The sequence below is a fragment of the Trichechus manatus genome, unplaced genomic scaffold, assembly GCF_000243295.1.
Source record: "Trichechus manatus latirostris isolate Lorelei unplaced genomic scaffold, TriManLat1.0 scaffold00100, whole genome shotgun sequence".
In the NCBI taxonomy this organism is placed as follows: Eukaryota; Metazoa; Chordata; class Mammalia; order Sirenia; family Trichechidae; genus Trichechus; species Trichechus manatus.
Window position 1 is genome coordinate 654,706 of NW_004444036.1, and position 20,321 is coordinate 675,026.

Genomic DNA, 20,321 nt, shown 5'->3' on the forward strand with positions numbered 1-20,321 from the left:
TGAGAAGCTAGTTTGTTCTATAAACCTTCATCTAAAGTACAATAATAATAATAAAAAACACATCAGCAACCATCCTAGAGTATATCATAAGGCTCTTTAAGTTACTTGTAAATGTATTAAAAGGGTTATTGTGGATGGTTCTTATGGAATCACTTAATTCCTAAAGAGTCAGGGAAATTTGAATTGATGGAGCCCTGACCTTAAATATACATTAACTAATATTTAGTATGGGAATTAGTATTTCTTTTCTAGGGAGTTACTCTTAACACTAAATATTTTTGCTTACATTATATTAATTGTTCTATTTTAATTAAGAAAAGTTAGCCCTGCCCCATGTACCACTTCACCTTCATTATAGAAAGAAATGGTAAATATATATTTAAATTGCTTAAAGCAGTGGCTTTTAAATTTTTCTTGGCTACAACCTACAGTAACACATATATTTTATATGTCTATGTACATATGAATACAGATATATATATACATACACACACACACATATGATACTGAAACAAAATTTTCACAAAGTAGTACCTACCCTTACTATGTGTAGTACACTCTGATCTGATCTGTTCTGTTCTATTTCATTAAAAAAAAAAATGCCGGTCATGACCCTCTAAATTGATTTCACTAATGGACCAAGACCTGCAGTGTGAATAACATGGCTTTGAGAGCTCTGGATGAAATGCACAGTGAATAGACCAAATTATCACATGTAATGATAAAAATGCATTCAAAGAAGATTGTTGCCACTTCACTTCTGAATAAATTCAAAAAAAATTAAATTGGCATGCCATAGACTATTTCTGGGGAGGGAAATTGAGAGATAGAGCCTTTTTTTTTAATCTTCGAAATAATTTGGAATTTTTTTTCCTTTTTTTTTATCGTGGTAAATATATAGGCAACAAAACACTTTCCATTTCAACAATGTTCATATGTATAGTTCACTGTGATTTTTTAATTGTTTTAAAAAAATATAGATAACACAACATTTGTCAATTTAACATTTTGAAAAAAAATTTTTTTCTAAATTTTATTTATTTTGTTGTGTTGTTCGGAATATGCACAGCAAAACATACACCAGTTCAACAGTTTCTTCAGGTACAATTTAATGACATTGATTACATTCTTGGAGTTGTGCAACCATTCTCACCCTCCTTTTCTGAGTTGTTCTTCCCTCATTATGATAAACTCACTGCCCCCCTAAGGTTCTTATCTAATCTTTTGAAATGCTGTTGTCACTTTGATTGCATATAGATAGTACTTAAAAGAGCATAATGCTCAAGGCAGTCCTATTTCACTAGTTAAGCTGAACTATTGTTCGGTTTTAAGATGACTTCAGGAGATATTTTTGGTTTAAGATTCAAAGATTATCTCCAGGCAGTAGTTTCAGGGGTTCATCCACTCTCCATGACTCCAGAAAGTTTAGAGTCCATGAGAATTTGAAATTCTGTTCTGCATTTACCCCTTTGAATCGGTATTCTTCTATGGAATCTTTGATCAAAATGTTCAGTAATGGTAGCCGGGCACCATCCAGTTCTTCTAGTCTCATTGCAAAGGAGGAAGGAAAAAAATGTTAACATGTGTAACTTCTATAATAAAAAAGAACTAGCTTGATGTAGCTATTTACCCCCAAAGAGCAGATGTCATGCATTCTGAAAGTTATATTTTATTTAAAAAGTGAAAAATTGGACGCAACAGAAATGTGTAATTATAGGGTATTATTTGCATAAATTGTAGATTATCCAGGGGCTGTATTACACAGACATTAAAAATGATGACATATGGTCTGGCTTGGTGATTCTCAACCAAAGATGATTTTGCCTCCTAGAGAATATTTGGCAATGTCTGGAGACATTTTTGGTTATCACAACTTGGGAGTGGGAAGAGAGGCAGCGCTACTGTTACCTAGTGTGTATGGGCCAGGGATGCTGCTAAACATCCTACAATGCACAGGTCAGCCCCTCACCCCCAAGAAGGACTATCCCCCAAATGTCAGTAGTGCTGAGGTTGAGAAACTCAGGTCTATCTAATTAGCTACATCTACATGGAAGCTTTACCTCATTCTTCATATATGTAAGTAATCTTTTTGTAGTATTTTATCTGTACCTCTCCAATACTTGGAATACAGTTATTTATGTTTATTCCTTGTTTCCCTTCCTAGGTAGAAAGGTCATTTTTTACATATGGAATATGTGCCTGATTCATCTTGGTATAACCAGCAATCATACCACCTTGTGCCTTGAAATTGTTTAATAAATATTTGTTGAATGAATAAATAAAAGAAGATGAAACTCTGTAATTATCGAAATGGAAAGATGTACCCAATATATTTAACTGGAAAAAAATGTTATAAAACACTAAGTGTGATCTACAGATTCAGCACAATCCCGACTTAATTTTCAGCTACCTAAGCTCTTTGCAAAAATTGACAAGGGATCCTCAAATTCATGTGGAAGTGCAAGGGACCCAGAAAACTGAAACACAATCTTGAAAAACTTTGGTTTTTCTATACCAAGACTGATAACGAACATACAGTAATCAAGACAGTCTGGTACTAGCATAAGGATACACATATGTATCAATGGAATAGAATCAAGAATCCAGAAATAAACCCTTACATTTATGGTCAATTGATTTTTGACAAGGATGCCAGGACAACAATGTGGGAAAGAATAGTCTTTTCAACAAATGGTGCTGGGACAACTGGATATTCACATACAAAAGAATGAAGTTGAACTGCTTCACATCACGCACGAAAGTTAGCTTAAAATGGATCATAGACCTAAATGTAAGAGCTAAAACTATAAAACTCTTAGAAGAAAACATGGGAGTAAATCTTCAAGTGTTTGGGTTAGGCAGTGGTTTCTTAAATATGACACCAAAAGCACAAGTGACAAAAGAAAAAATAGATAAACTGGACCTCATCAAAATTAAAAACTCGTTAGCTTCAAAAGACACATTAAGAAGGTGAAAAGACAACCTACAGAACAGGAGAAAATGTTTGCAAATTACATATCTGATAAGGCAGTTGTATCCAGAATATAGAAAGAAAACTTACAACTCAATAATAAAAAGACAAATAACCCAATTAAAAAATGGACAAAGGATCTGAATAGATATTTCTCTAAAGAAGATGTACAAATGGCCAATAAATCCATTAAAAGATGCTCAACATCATTAATCATTGGGAAATGCAAATCAAAACCACAATGAAATACTACTTCACACCCATTAGGATGGTTGTAATGAAAAAAGGACAATAACAACTGTTGGTGAGGATGTAGAACAACTGGAACCCTCATACATTGCTGATGGGAATGTAAAGTGGTATAGGAGCTTTAGAAAACAGTTTTTCAATTCCTCAAAAACTTAAATATAGAATTATAATATGATCCAGCAATTCCACTCCTAGGTCTATACCCAAGAGAACTGAAAACACGTTCAAGCAAAGAGTTGTATGCAAATGTTCATAGCAGCGTTATTCATAATAGCCACAAAAGTGGAAACAACCCAAATGTCCATCAAGTGATGAATGGATAACTGAAATATGTATCCATATAATAGGTTGACAATAGAAGAAATGAAGTCCTGGTACATACTACAACATGGATGAACCTTGAAAACATGCTGAGCGAAATAAGTCATTCGCAAAAGGAACATACTGTATGATCTCACTTATATGAAATAAGCAAATATATAGAAACCAAAGATTATTAGTGGTTACCAGGGGTGGAGGGAGGGGGAAAGGGGGGGAGTTTTTGTTTGGGGCATATTGAGTTTATATTAATGGTAGTGGAATGATTTGGAAAAGGATAGTGATAATGGTTGCACAACATGAAACGAATTGTAAATGTGGAAGTTGTTGCGCTGGCGAGTGTTTTGGTGTTCATATTTTCACCACAATAAGAAAAAATCAAACCTAGAAAACACGATGCTAAGTGAAAGAAGCCAGACACTAGAAGCCACATAATGTCTGATTCCATTTATATGAACTGTCCAGAATAAGCAAATCCATAGAGACAGAAAGTAGATGAGTGGTTGCTAGGGATTGGGGGTCTTGAGGAGAAATGGGGGTGACTGCTAGCAGCTACAGGGTTTCTTTTAGGGAGGATGAAAATGTTCTAAAACTGTGGCGATGATCGCACCACTCTGTGAATACACTAAAAATCAGTGAATTGTACACTTTAAATGGGTAGATTGTATAGTATGTGAATTATACCTCAATAAAGCTGTTAAAAAGAAAGGAAAACGCAACACTATATGTATCTGCTCTAAGATAAATGTGGAATGTTAATGGGTCAGCTGGTAGCTGGTTTTTAAGCACATTCATTGTGAAACCCCTGATTGATAAGGTGCAGTTGCAGTAGGAGAGATGTGACTTGGCCTTTTGTCCCAGAGAGACAATGTACCAAGCAGGGTATATGCGTAGGTACCATAGGTATGGATTAGATGGCTGCCCCGAATACTCTGCATCCGAGTCCCTTGCAGCTGAGCATGCGCCTGACATGTGGCCAGAGCCCAGGAGGCAGCGACTTTTGGGCCCAGGGCGTTGCTCACTGTGTATCTTTTAAAGCTAAGTAAACTAGTGCAGGGTAGGGTGGGGAACACTATGTGAAGTACAGCCCTATATCTAGTAAGTGACTGAATAGACAGTATGTGTGAATAGCAGTACAACCCTATATTAGTGAGTGGCCCTCTTTGGGTGAGCAGATTAGGGGTGGTCTTTATTTTCTTTGTACTTCTGTGTGTTTTCTGATAATTTTTTGAAATGATGGATTAATGTAGTCAGAAAAAAAGAAGAAACTTTTTAACAAGAGTTTTGGCTCCCATACGAGCAGTGTCCCTGGATCGCTGGTGAGGCTGAAACCCTGAGCAGAAGGGTCATGCTCTGAGCATTCTGTGGAGAGACTGGTTGGGCTGGCTGCTGAACTCAAGCAGGGACCATGCTTCCACCCCGCCGCCTGAGAACAGCTTTGCATGGCAGGTGGAGGGGTGAAGAATCAAACCTTTTGGGCTCAGACGCCAAGCAGTTGGAGCTTAGATGCCCACTGAGCTTAGTGCCAGGAAGGGCCAGCTGCGCAGCACCCAGAGACCAGGAGCCCTCCCACTCCCCACAGGGGGAACCACAGGTTCCAGCCTAGTTTGTTGCCAGGTACTACTGAGAGAGCTCTACCCTTCTCAACATTTATACAGTATGTCCGGTGTTTAAACAGGGCATATGTTTATCTCACAAGGTAAGTAGTTCAGAAAATACTGAGATTTAAGAATAATACGTTTACGTGCTCGAACCTTCCCAAACAGTTTTTCCTTGGTAATTTCTAGAGCATTCAAAATCCATACACTATTTCATGTTCCTTTTCTCTCTAATGCTCAAAACCCAAACCTGTTACTGTCGAGTCGATTCTGACTCATAGCAACCCTGTAAGACAGAGTAAAATTGCCCCATAGAGTCCCCAAGTCTGTAATCTTTACGGAAGCAGACTGCCACGTCTTTCTCCCATGGAGTGGCTGGTGGGTTCCAACCACCAACCTTTTGGTTAGGAGCTGAGCACTTACCCACTGCGCCACCAGAGCTCCTTATAAGTGTGCTACTTCATCTTAAATACAGGCTAGTTCACACCTCTAGCCACAGGAGGGCACACAAATACATCCATCAAGTGATGTTTGGTATAAAATATTTGGGAAGATCCTTACTTGGGTTGAGGAAGAAACCTTGAGCAGTATTGTACTTGGTTACTGTAAGCAGCACTGTCTGATAGAACTTTCTGCGATGATAGAAATGTTCTGTATCTGTGCTGTCCAGTACAGTAGCTGCTAGCCACGTGTGGATATTGAGCAGTTGATGTATGCCTGATACAACGGAGGAAATGAATTTTTAATTTTAAATTTAAATAGCCTTACGTGGCCAGTGGCTATCATACTGGACTGCTCAAGTCTAGAGCAGTAGACTCTATAGGAACATTGGTTTTTTGATAGCTTTATGAAGTATACATTTAAACTACTTTGACTCTAACAACAATCACTTAAGAGGCGAAGGAAAACATTGATGCCCCCACCACTGGCCAGCTACTGTGCCAAGCGTACTTACATACCCATCTTATTTAACCCTCATTATGCTCCTGAAGAAGTACAGCCAGAATGCTCATTAGAAGCAAGGATGGCGAGACTTCATCTCCCATACTTGAGACATGTTATTAGGAGGGACCAGTCCCTGGAGAAGGACATCATGTTTGGTAGAGTAGAAAAAAGAGAAAGACCCTCAATGAGATGGATTGACACAGTGGCTGCAAAGATGGGCTCAAACATAGCAACGATTGTAAGGATAGGGCAGGACTGGGCCGTGTTTCGTTCTGTTGTACATAGGGTTGCTATGAGTCAAAACCGACTCCACGGCACCTGACAACAGCAACATGCACCTGAAGGGTGGGTATTATTATGCCCGTTTTATACATGAAAAACCAGACTCGAGAGAGAGGAAATAGTTGGCCCAAAGTCATAGTCATGGAGCTAGATATACCCATCTAACATTTATTGAGTACCTACTTTGTGCCAGTAAATATATCAGCTAGGCACCATTATATTAGGAGTCCCTGGGTGGTGCAAACAGTTAAGCGCTCAGCTACTAACCAGAAGGCCTGGTGATCGACTTCTGAAAGGTCTCAGCCATTAAAAATCCTAATGGAGCACAATTCTACTCTGACACACATGGGGGATTGCCATGAATTGGCGTCGATGCCATGGCAACTCGTTTGGTTTTTTGGATTTTTTTAAGGCATCATTATAGACACTGGGAATCTAACAGAAAGCAATGCCTGATTTGCAGGCCTTTTTAGCAAATGCTGTCATTCTGTCCTTCATAGCATATCCTGAATTATCATTTTAGAACATCATGATCTCCAAGGTAGAACGAACCTCCAGACTCACCCTTATCACATTCACTGGTGTACGAAATTATAACTGTGAGTTCTGATCTACGTAGGGACATAATTGAATTCCATTTCCAATACTGTCACTACATAGGCCTGTGACCTTAAGTAGATGGTTTGCCCTTCCAGAGCTAAAATGTCCCCATTTCAAAAACAGTGCTTTTAGCCTAGATTTCCAAGAGCTATTTTATATTTCACTGGTTCTGAGACTCACACTTTTTCACATTTTAACATCTCTGAATTCAGGTCTTATCTGACAGTCAATAGCATGTCATAGTATGGTTGGCAGCATTTATTCTTATTTTTATATATAAAATAATGATGTGTCTTATAATAAGGGCACCTTAGATTAGATGAAAGAAGATCTATATAATTTAGAATATCAGTGAAAAGATTTATTTTTAATATAGATTTTAAAAATAGAGGCGAAGACAATGCTTTTTTATTGTGATTTTAAATCCAGTTCAGAATACGGCATTACATACGGCATAACCAGTGTGCCCCCAGGTGGCCAAGGCATGGAATGCAACATACAAACAAAAATCTCCACGGCAGTGGTTTTCCCATCCTATACAGAATTGCCATGAGTCGGAATCGACTTGATGGCAATGGGTTTATTTTTTTTCTATGCAGAATTGAAGGATCCCTGGTGGTGCAGTGGTTAAGAGCTCGGCTGTTAACCAAAAGGTCAGCAGTTCAAATCCACCAGCTGCTCCTTGGAAACTCTATGGGGTAGTTCTACTCTGTCTTATAGGGTTGCTGTGAGTTGAAATCGGCTCGATGGCAATGAGTTTGTTTGTCTTTTTATAGAATTGATGGTCAGTTGGGACGTGGGTGCAGTTTGTTTTGAGAATTTCCCACCCTGTTTAAAAATTTCTTTTCTTCAGGTATTCACAGCTCTTAAGCACATTATCTGTCGTGCCCCCTACCCTCTTTTCCCGCCCTAGCCCTCATCTCTTTCAGCCACACTTGAGAGTAAATTCATTGCCAGGACATTTTCTTATGAAGATTTATGACTGATGAAATCACTTAGTACCAATGATGTGCTGGTAACTGTTTAACAACCAGCTCTCTGCTGCAGGGGAGAGGGGGCTGATTGGTAGCATTTGCCAATTTTCATGGTATAAATATTCCTACAGTGGCTGATTTTAAGCTACCAATGTGATATCAACCACCTTGCAGAATTCCTGAAAATTTAACAGTTAGCTCTTGTCTTAGGCTGGGTTCTCTAGAGAAGCAAAACCAGTGAAGTGTGTGTGTACATATATATATATATATATGTATGTCTATATGGAGAGAGAGAGATTTATATCAAGGAAGTGGCTCACGTGATTGTAGAGGCTGGCAAGTCCCAAGTCCATGGATCAAGTGTCAGGCTGGAGACTTCTGACTCACGTAGCTGCAGAGGCTGACAAACCCAAGATAGGCAGGTAAGACGGCAGGCTGCTGGCTCACAGGCTGCAGAGGCCAACAAATCCCAAGACTGGCAGGCAATATGACAGGCCACTGGCTCAAGTCCTAAGAACCAGAGGTCAGATGATGACGAGCCAGATGCAGGATCCAGAGCAAGCAAAAGCCAGTGAGCTTTGCCAGAATGTCCATATATATAGGATGCAGGCCACACCCCTGAGGAAACTCCCCTTACAACTGATTGGCTGATCGCATCATGGAGGTGATTACATTATATCACAAAATAGAGGATAACTGCATCATTACATAACTGCCAAGCTCCTGAGACTCATGGCCCAGACAGGTTGACACACAACCTTAACCATCACAGCTCTCATGAGCCCATGTGACCCAGCTCCAGCTCATCACCATTTGATACAGATCTGATTTGTCCTATTTTTCTGCCAGAATCCTGCGATGGTTCCCGATTTCCTGCAGGGTAAAATCCAACTTCTCCAACTTGATATTTAAAAGCAGGGATTGATACAGGTGTCATGGGTCGTGAAGCTTATGCAATTTAGGGTCCCTTTAAGAACAATAATAAAAACTTAGTAATACAACTACAATTAAGTACAAAAGTAAATAATTTGGAATGAGAAAAGAATTTGTAACATTGCAAATGTTAAAAAGCTGGCAAACACTGGGAAAATTGGAACCCTCCTCTATTGCTGGTGGGAATGCAAAACGGTACAGCCTTTGTGGAAAACAGTCTGGTGGTTCTTCAAAAAACTAAGAATAGAACTACCATATGACCCAGCAATTCCACTCCTAGGTATATACCCTAGGGATCTAATAGAAGTGACATGAACAGACATATGCACACCTATGTTCATTGCAGCGCTATTCACAATAGCAAAAAGATGGAAACAACTTTTCTTTTCTGGTGATGGGAAAGGTGGCACTGAATGTGGGTGAAGTTTGCACAGCTTGACTAATGTAATGTCAGTAACCTGTACATAAGAAAAAAAGGATGAATTGGCAAATGCTAGGTTATATATAATTTTGCAACAATAACAACAACCAAAAAGGGGAGGAGGCTACATATGCTGATCCTAATTAGCCATAACCAGTCACCTCATGGGATTAGTTCTCTTGGTTTGAAGGCTTAGCATCAAGGTCTGGTGGGAGAATCCAGTCAGTTGGCATAATATAGTTCTTAAAGTTTATGTTCTACCTCCCAGTATGATGAGTAGTGTCTGAGGTCTTGAAAGCTTGTAAGCGGCCAACTAATCTACAACTATTAGTCTCTATTCATCTGGAACAAAAAAAAAAAAGGAAACCTGAGAATCAGAGAAAGAACCAGACTACAGGACTAATTGTCTCCATGAACCACTGCAACCTCTACTCTACCAGAAGAAGTAGATGGTGCCTGGCTACCACTGCTGCACATTCTGATCTGGGACACAATAGATGGATCATAATAGAAAGGGAGAAAAATGTGGAATGGAACTTCAAATGCTCAAAGAATACAAACTTACTAGACCCATTGAGGCGGAGGAGTCCCCAAGACTATGGCCCTGAGTTACTCTTCAAATCTTGAGTCGAAATTATCTCCTGAAATCACCTTTAAACTAAGTAACGGTTTAGCTCAAAAAGTAAAAATTGTCCCCCTCGAGTATTGCGTTCTTTTAAAAAATTATCTCTGTAAGACCAAATGGTCAACAGCTATTTTAAAGCATAGGTGAGAAGGTTGCGGGGTAGGGAGTTTAAGTCAATGGGAGTGAAGTAACTAGAACAAAAATAACGAGAATGTTGACACAATGTGAAGAATGTAACCAATGTCACTGATCATTATGTCTAGAAACTGTGAAATGGGAGCAGATGTTGCTGTGTGTATTTTCACCAAAAACAAAATATTAATTTTAAAAAGCTGGCAAACACAGCAACATCACAAAATCTGACAAAATTGCATAATATGATTGGAAGAGTTTCCCAGAGACTCACTTCTGGCTCTCTACATTTTAAACCTTGCTTCTTGTCCACTATTCACATGCTTCTGGTGCCAGGTACCCTGAGACCTGATCATATCATGCTATGACCTCTGGCAGTGAGCTGGAGGGGTATTCCTGGAAGCCATTCCTGATGACTATCAATGACTTAACTATTCGTGCAAGTGATTGTGAACCATGTAACTATCTCTCTGAACCCAAGAGAAATATATCTCCACCTCAACTTCACCTTACCTTAGCTGAGTCCCCAAAACGCCTGTGGCCACTCTAATGCCACTGAACAGGATGGGGAGTGGATCAGTCAGGGTGGGATCAGAGAAGCAGAGCCGCCATGATTGATGTAGAATAAGGGATTTATTTCAGGGGTTAGATCTCATGCAATTGTGTGAGCTGGTGGGAGAGTCCATGTAGGCTGTTGCGTCTGTGTCTGTTGTTGAACCCGAAGTTGCTACAGGTCAGTTAGACCAGCAATTGGGAAGGAGAGCTGACTGTGGACAAGAACAAAGATGAAGTGGGACCCACAGGGACAACTGGAATGCCTGCGGACACACTGGAATCTGTGTCCAGCCTCTCACCACTTTCAAGCACGATGTCATGGGTGACCTGCACTAGAAGCTGGTACCCTTTGCCATGGAGCTGCCTATGCATTTGGCCTAGGACTTGAAGACGCAGAAGGAAGAGATCTGGTGGGAGCTGAAGGAGCTGTGAGTCTGGTTGCTGCTTGGTGCCATCTGAATGAGGGATCAAATCCATGACACTGTGTGCCAGCTGCCACAGTGCCTGGCACCCTGTACTGACCTTATAAGCCTAAAAAACATGGCCGCTGCTTCGCATCTGCCTTCCGTATCTCCTGCAAAATGTCTCTAGTGGAGAGCACTAGCGTGGACCCACATAGGGAAGAGAATTCTGGGAAGCAGAGTCCTAGCTTAGCTAAGTTGATAAGTACAAAGCCACGAAGAATGATGGGAAGGGGGAGAGATTGGAATGGAAAGAGACAGTGTTCTTAATAATTGCAGCTTAAGCATTTTGCGTTTACAAATTTATGAAAACATATGGCCATGTGAACACATTGCTAGGATCTTTCCTTAAGCTTCATTAGCTTCATGGTAAACTCATCCTGTTAGAGAGCCAATAGAATCTTGTTCCAGCCTACCTCTCAACCTTACCTGATCTCCCTTCCCTTATCTCTCTCTGTCTCTGTCTCTCTAACAAATATTTACTGAGCGCTTACAAGCCAGGCACTGTTCTAGGCACTAGGGATACAGATGTGAACGAAGGTGACAAAAATCCCTACCCTTGGGGGGCTTAATTCTACTGGGGTGGGACAGACAAAGCAAATAAACAAGTTTGTATGTCAGATGGTTGTAAATGTTAAGGAGAAAAATAAAACCAAGAAGGGAGAGAGAGAATGGGAGTGAGCAGGAAAGACTTTTTTGAGGCAGTTAGAGAAAGCCTCACTGAGAAGATTGAGCAGAGATCTGAAGGAGGGGAGGGAGGGAGCCACATGGCTATGGGGACACAATGTCCTAGGCTGAGGGAAGTAGCACAAAGTCTTCAAGGTGAGACTGGGTGGCTTGCTTTGTTCCAGCAGGACTGGGGGACTGAGTTCACTGAGCTATGTTGGAGGAGTGGGAAAAGAGACCAGAAAAGTGTGTGGGGGCAGTTCATGCAGGGCTTTGTTGGACGTTTAGCCTTTAACTCCGAGTGCAGCGAGGGGTGACAGGATGGCACTTAGATTTTTAAAGGCTGGCTCGGGTTTCTATATTGAGATAGACCAAAGGGGGACAGGAATGGACTTAGGGGATTCAGCTAGGGGCCCATCACAGTCATCCAGACTGGCATCCTTGGCTCTAAGCACGCAGGACCAGTGTCATTTTTCCCCACATGCCCTGCCCTCTCCCACGTGCTTTGCTTTGGTTATTTCTATCCCCTCCACCTGGATTGCTCTTCCTGCTTCCTCTTCTCATTTCAATTAAATTTGATCTCATGAACTTACATTTAAATTTTATTTTTAAAATTTGATAACATACTTTTATTTTGGCAAGATTTCCTCCTGAACACGGTAGAGAGATGGCAGTGAATTGCTTATGTTACAAGCTGATTTTTAAAAAGGAGGAGATTGTCTCCCCATGAAGGCCAGGACTAGCACTTCCAGGATCTTGGGAGGGAGAGCCTCCTTAAATTCTGCACCCTAAGTGCCTCACTCGCATCCTCCTAGTCCCAGCCCTGCAAGTCTCTACAAAGGAACAATTTGTAACTTCTCAGTGGAGAAACCCAGCAGACACCAAATGCCATCTTAACTAAGTGATCAAGGTTAACATCACTGGTAATGGGACAAACTCACTTTGTGAACCTCTTGATGTGATACGTTGAGAAGGACATCAGATCTTTTATGTAGTATTCCCATCCAAAAATGTGTCACCTGAATCTGAGCAGGAGAAAACATTGGGCAAACCCAGATCGAGGGGCATTGCACAACATAACTGGCCTGTATTCTTCACGACTTGTCAAGGTCAAGAATGACGAAGGCTGAGAGGTGGTTTCTGATGAAGGGAGATTAACAAGACAGGACAATTCAATGCCACGTGGGATCCTGGGTTAGGTCCTAAACTGGAAAAAAAGTTGCTGTAAAGAACATTATTGGGACAATTGGAAAAATTTGAATGTGGACTGTAGATTCCTGATTCTTGTGGTTGAATTGTGGTTATATAAGAGTATATCCTTGTTCTTAGGAAATGTACTCGAAGTATTTAGGGGTAAAGGGGCATGATGAACTTACTCTCATATGCATCAAAACCACACACACACACACACACACACACACACACACACACACACACACACACACGGGGTGGGGGAGAGATGGAGGGTAGGGAGAGAGAGGAGAGAAAATGAGAAAGTAAATGTGGTAAAATGTTGACATTTTAAAATGATGAGTCTGGGTGAAGAGGGTATACAGGAGTTCTTTGTACTATTTTTGCAACTTTTCTGCAAGTTTGAAATTATTTCAAAATAAAAGGTTAAAGAAAAGGTGGCTACAATTTTAGAATTCTAGATGAAGGGAACAGAGATTGGAATCTTTCTTTATAGGAAGCATCTCCTTTGCTTTCAAAATAAACACCAGTGTTATCAAATAGTCATCTTTCTGCAACAACAGGGGAGGAGGAGGAGGATAAATCATTAACTTTTTGATAGCTTTGAACTTGCAGTTCCCATTTGCATCTTAAGTCCACTAGTTCTGTTAGAGCAGGCAATTAATAAGGTACAAACAGTTATGGGTTCAAATGACTAACCTGTTTATCTTTAATTGCTTGTACAGACAGAAATACTCAAGGAAAAATTACTTTATATAAGAATAGTATGTTATTAATAAGTAAAGTACCTCTATATATAGGCATGCACTTTATGTTTTTACAGCACTGCACAAGATTTAGCATAATACTCTGGATACAATAGTCTGTTCATTCGCAACCTTGGCTGCACACTGGAATCATGTGGAGAATTTTGAAAAATTCTGATGCTTGGGTCCCTTCCCAAATTCTGACCTAATTGCTCTGGGGTGCATCCTGGGCATTGGGATCTTTAAAAGCATCCCAGATGATTTTAATGTGTGGCCAAGGAGAAGTACTGATGTGGCAATTATGAATAACGCCGCTATGAACATTCACATGGGAGTCTTGATGTGGACATGCTTTCACTTCTCTTGGGTACATACATGGGAGTGGAATTGCTGGATTGTGTGGTAAATTTATGTTTAACTTTTCAAGAAACTGCGAAACTGTTTTCCAAAGTGACTACACCATTTTACATTCCACCAGCAATGTATGATGGTTCCAGTTTCTCCACATTCTCACCAATACTTGTTATTGTCTTTTTGATTATAGCCATTCTTGTGTGTGTGAGGTGGTATCTCACTGTAGTTTTAATTTGCATTTCTCTAATTGTGTTGAGCACCTTTTCATGTACTTATTGGCCATTGATTTATCTTTTTTGGTGAAATGTTTATTCAAATCTTTCACTCATTTTTTATTGGATTATTTGATTTATTATTGAGTGGTAAGCGTTCTTTATATATTCTGGATAGAAGTCCTGTATGTGTATATGATTTGCAATTTTTTTTCCCAGTCTGTGGCTTGTCTTTTGTACTTTCTAAGTGAAAAAAAATTAATTCTGGTAAAGTCCAGTTTATCAACTTTTCCTTTTATCTCTTGTGCTTTTGGTGTCCTAAGAACTCTGCCTAACTCAAAGTCGTGATGATGTACTCCTGTGTCTTCTTCCTGGAGTTTTATCTCTTATATTTAAGTCTATGATCTATTTTGAGTTAATTTTTGTATATGGTGTGAGATAGGAGCCCAACTTCATTCTTTTTGTATGAATATCCAATTGTCCCGGCACCATTTGTTGAAAACACTATCCTTTCCCCATTGAATTGCCTTCACACCTTTGTTGAAAATCAGTTGACCATAAACATAAGGGTTTATTTCTGGACTCTCTCCTTGATCTATATGTCTATCCTTATGCCAGTACCATACTGCGTTGATTAACTCTAGCTTCAAATGCTTTTAGAATGAAAATAAAACTCCTCAACACGTCCCACAGGACAGGACCCTACATGACCTGGTTCCTGCCTGCCTCTCCAACTTAATCTCCCAGGACACTCCCCTTCACTCTCTCTGTTCCTGCCACGCTATCCTCTTCCAATCTCCCATGCTAGCCATACTTCCTCCTGGTACTTGACTTTCACACATGCTGTTCCCTCCTCTCTTGGCCTGGTTAGCTTTATGCATCCGCCAGATCTCAATCCAAATGTCACTTCCTCAGGAAAACCTTCCCTTTGCCTTCCTGACTATGTCACATACTCTATTAAGTGTTCTCAGAGCATGTGTTTATGTGACTATTTAAGTAACATCAGGCTATAAGCTCCATGAAGTAAAGGGCTCTGTTTCCAGTTTGGTCACCATTGTCTCCCATGCCTCACTGTGTCTTGTACCTAGAGGGTACTTCATGAGAATATATTAAATGAATGAATGAGTGGTTTAGCCAATTGGGCCTACTCCACCAGGATTATCCATTTCCTGGCCACAGGCTGTGTGTCTAACCATTTTGCTGCTGAGTGTAAAAATTTTTTTTAGGATTTAATATTTGTTTTCATAAGTGACATTGGCTGATAATTTTCATTTTTAGGCCAATATCAGTTCGGGGCCAGTCAGGTGACAGAAACCACACCAGTTATTTAAACGGAAGAATTTAATATGAAGAATTGTTAACTAGTGAAGAATAAAAAGAGAACTCTAAGGTGTCATGGGTGATTGAACAAAAGAAAGAGGTTGGAATTATTAAAATTTAAAATCTTCGAGGAGGGGCTGGGACTCAGACCTCCGGGAGAGGGCACTGGCCAACTGGTGCTGGTATCTCTTGTGCTGGGGGAGCATGGTGATGACGCTGCTTCTGTAAGTGCTGGAAAAGTTCCCAACTGGATTCAGATGCTGCTATGGGAAGGAACTGCTGCTGCCAAGGGGTAGAAAGCAGATAGGGAGGAGCAAGTCTTTTCTCCCTTCTCCGGCTTTACAGTCTCTCTCAATATCTCTGTTGCTTGCTCGCTGTCTCCCCCTACTGGCAGAGCCTAACAGGGAGCACCTGGCAAAGCAGAAGTGTGGTTTGCGGTCCCAGACCCAGCATCAGCGATCAGAGTACAAAAGGACTGGTTTGGAGCTGAGAGACGATAGCTTAATACCTGACACAAGGTCATAGAGAAATAAGGTAATGTCATATTTACCATAAATTACCACAATTTATCTTATCCTAACTTCTCCGTTTATTAACTGTGTAGGACTCAGGTGCGCCTGACCCAAGCCAGGGTGTTTTCAATCGCCTCATATGCATGTGAAAGTTGGACAATGTATAAGGAAGACTGAAGAAGAATTGACACCTTTGAATTATGGTGTTGGCAAAGAATATTGAACATACCACGGACTACCAGAACGAACAAATCTATCTTGGAAGAAGTACAACCAGAATGCTCCTTAGAAGCAAGGATGGCAAGACTACGTCTCACATACTTTGGACACGTTGCCAGGAGGGACCAGTCCCTCGAGAAGGACATCATGCTTGGTAAAGTAGAAGGTCAGTGTAAAAGAGGAAGACTCTTGATGAGATGGATTGACACAGTGGCTTCAACAATGGGCTCAAACATAGCAACGATTGTGAGGATGGCACAGGACCAGGCAGTGTGTCGTTCTGTTGTACATAGGGTCACTATGAGTTGGAACCTACTCGATGGCACCTAACAACAACAGTTTTGGACGAGTTTTTAAAGTTTCCACTCCCTTCGTTTCCTCATCTATAATGAGAGCAATACTCCTGTACCTTCCTCATAGTGTTATCATTTGCAAGTTTCAAATAAATTCTCTAAGGAGCACAATGGTTCTAGTGCTTTTATTTTTGGAAGGTCATTTACAAATTTTCCTCCTGTTCTTAGTTCTCAATTTCTTGTTGTATCCATTCAGGTCACATTTAATTTTCATAAAAAGCCATCTTGTATTCACCTTATCCAGAGTCAAGAAGACTAAGCCCATCTCAAACTTAACATGTCCAGAATTTAACTTTTAATCCCCATGTACGACCTTTCCCTCATGCACTGCTCAGTTGGCAATACCGATCAACTAATTGCTCAACTAGAAATCTTGCAGTCATCCTTGATTCTACCTTCTACATATAACCCATCAACCAAGTTCTTTTGAATCTACCTCCAAAATATGTATTTGGAGTCCTCCAGTTCTTTCCATCTCGTGGCCACTAGCCCCATCCCATACAACCACCATTATTTCTCACCTGACCAGAGCGATAGCCTGCTACCTGGTCCTCAAACCACCACCCTTGATCGATCATTCCAATCCATTTCCCACGAAACATCAATAGGTATTCGATTATTTCTCTTCCCTGTTTTAACCCTTCAATGCCTTAGTACTGTACCTTGAATAAAATCCGAAACTCCTTGCCGTAGTCTCTAAGGCCTTACGATTGGGCTCCTGCCTACCTCTCAGGCAAATTTCCTGCCAAATTTCTCCTTGCTCATTGTGTACCAAGAACATCCTGGTCTTCTTTCAGTTCATCAAATTTGCCAAATTTTTTTCCACCTCAGAACCTTTGGACTTATTGTTCTCTTTCTGCCCCTCCACACCCACAACCTTACCTCCCCTCGTCTTTCAAGTTTCAGCTTAAATGTCATTTCCCCCAAGAAGGCCTTGTCAACTACCCAAACTAAGTAGGCCTCCTTCCCTATTACTTTCTAGTCTAATAGAGAACTCTGCTTTCCTCCTAGTGCTTATCACACTGTATGAATATTCTCTTTGTTTATTTACCTTTTTCCCCCTATCCCCCACTGGAATGTAAGCTCCAAAACACTAGACTCATTTGTGTCTTATTCACCATCCTGTCCCCAGTACATAGCACAGTGGTTGCCCCAAAGCAGATGTTCAATATTTGTGGAATGAAGAAATAAAATGAAGTTGTGTTCCTCCATCTGGCAGGCTGGAAATCGGATCAGGAAGAGTGAAGGAGACTGTTGAAGGTGGCTAAGACAATGGACAGGCTGCTTTTCCCATCCAGGCATAGTCCAGACCTAAATCCTACAGGTGGGGTCAGTTAGGGCTCATACACTTCCCCCCTCCTCTTTGGGGAGGAACTAAAGGGGCGTGAGAGGAGGCTGACCAGATTCACCAATGCGAGTTTCCTATTCTGCCAAATGAATAAAAGGAAGAGTGCTGAAATATTTAGGAGACACATGGAATACAGATTGTAGAGGAGCACAGGAGGACTCATCAGGGTAGTCCAGGTGAGCAGGATTATGGTTCCGACTGGGGTGGTAGCAGTAGAGATGGGAGAAGTGGTTGTATTTGAAATATACAAGAAAATCTTGTAATGGTGTTTTATCATTCTTGCGACTTCATTTGAATTTTGTTCTGTGAGCTGAGGAGTTCCATCTACCCTGCCCAAATATTCTATTTAAATGCTCTGATGTTTCTATATCTATGTGATGTTTGTGTAAGTTTCTTAAAATCCCCAAGGTTTAGGGTACTCATCTATAAACTGGAGCAATATTGTGGTGTGGATTCCATGGCGATGCTATGGGGTTGCTTGGAGGGGGGCTTCCACCAATAATCTTCATGGTAGGAATTCCTGTTCTTAGATACGGACAACTTATGTTTCCTCAATATTTGTAAATTGCTGAGCAAATGCAGATTCAAGCAGATAGCTACTTCTAGACCCTTTCTATATAGAAAATTGGAAGCAGCTATTGTGTGGATTAAATGAAGAAAGTAATTTGGAGAAATCAACCAGCCCATTGCTCTGGTAGACACTGGGAAAACGTGACTTTCCAACTCTTCAAGCTTATTGATTATTGAAGAAATAATTAGATGGAAACCAGAATGCATTTTTCACCCAATTTAACAGAGATGAAAAACAAAACAAAATGAACAATAACAACAATAATAACAAAAACCCCCAGGGCCTTTGAGACTTTGGTGAAATGGGTACTCAAACAATGTTGAGAGGTGCGTGTAGGTGTGTAAATTGGTATGAAATCCCTTGGGAAAGTTGCCGATATTTATTACTTCTAAAAGATACTCATACCATTTGATCTAATTACTTAATGGGATATTCTAAGGAAATAATTGTAAATTTGGAAAAAGCCTTATGTTTATGAAGGTTCATTGTAGTATATACCTAATTGCTAGACAAGAGCTAAGAAATTGTGTTTCATTCACTGGATGGATATTAAACATGACATTTTTGAAGAGCAACATGAGAAAATATACTTGTTTAATAAAATTTAAAAAGCAGGATGCAAAATTGCCCATATAGGATTAGAAAAAAAAATCTATGCAGAGAAAAACATTGGAAACAAAGACACTAAAAAGCCTATAATGGTTATATTTAGGTAGTAGAACTATGGATGATGTCTTTTCTTCTTTCTATCTTTCTAATTTTCCCTAATGAGTATGTATTAATAGAGACTGTTGGTCTAGTATGGTATCACTCACATATCTGGAGGTTGGTGCTAGCTGTTAGCTAGGGTGATGAGGGTAACTGGTCACATGTTTCCAGCAGGCTAGCCTGAGCTTATTCACATGGCGATGGCTGCGTGTTTCCTAGGAACAGCAAGAGAGGTCAACCTCAATGCACGAGCACTTTTCAAGTCTCTGTTGGCCTCATATTGGTTATTGTCCCGTTGTCTAAAGCGAGTTACATGGCCCAACCTGGACTCAGAGTGGAAGACTACTTAAGAGGAATTATGGTAGTCATTTTTAATCTGCCGCAGTAATCATTGACCATATTAGCCACTATGAATCAGGAGGATATAGGCTAGGAAATAAATATAAATGATCAGCCCATGGCTTATGAGTCCCTACAAGATGAAGTTCAAAGTCCTTAGCTTTGACACTTAACTACCTGTCTCACATTATTTTGCTATACTCCTTCCCCCCACCTCAAAACCATAGATTCAGGTATACTGAGCTTTTGGCAGGTATTTGAACATACCTTGCTATTTCACACCCTATATCATTGCTCCAGAGCCCTGGTGGCGCAGTGGTTAAGAGCTCAGCTGCTAACCAAAAGGTCAGCAGTTCGAATCCACCAGGCGATCCTTGGAAACTCTAGGGGGCAGTTCTACTCTGTCCTGTAGGGTCGCTATGGGTCGGAATTGACTCAATGGCAATGAGTTTGGTTTTTTTGGTTTATCATTGTTCCTGATGCTTCAGTTGGAATACAGTCACCCACCTTGAGTCCCACACACTAATTCACCATCCCTTTTTTAACATCTTTGAAGAGAGAACATGTTTTACCTTTTCAAGGAAGCCCACCCTCCCTTGTGGGTAGAATTGAACACTCTCTTCTTTTTTTTAATTTTTTCCCATACAAAAATTTATACATACATTGTTATGTGACTCTAATTGCTCTCCCCATACTGTGACAGCACACTCCTCCTTTC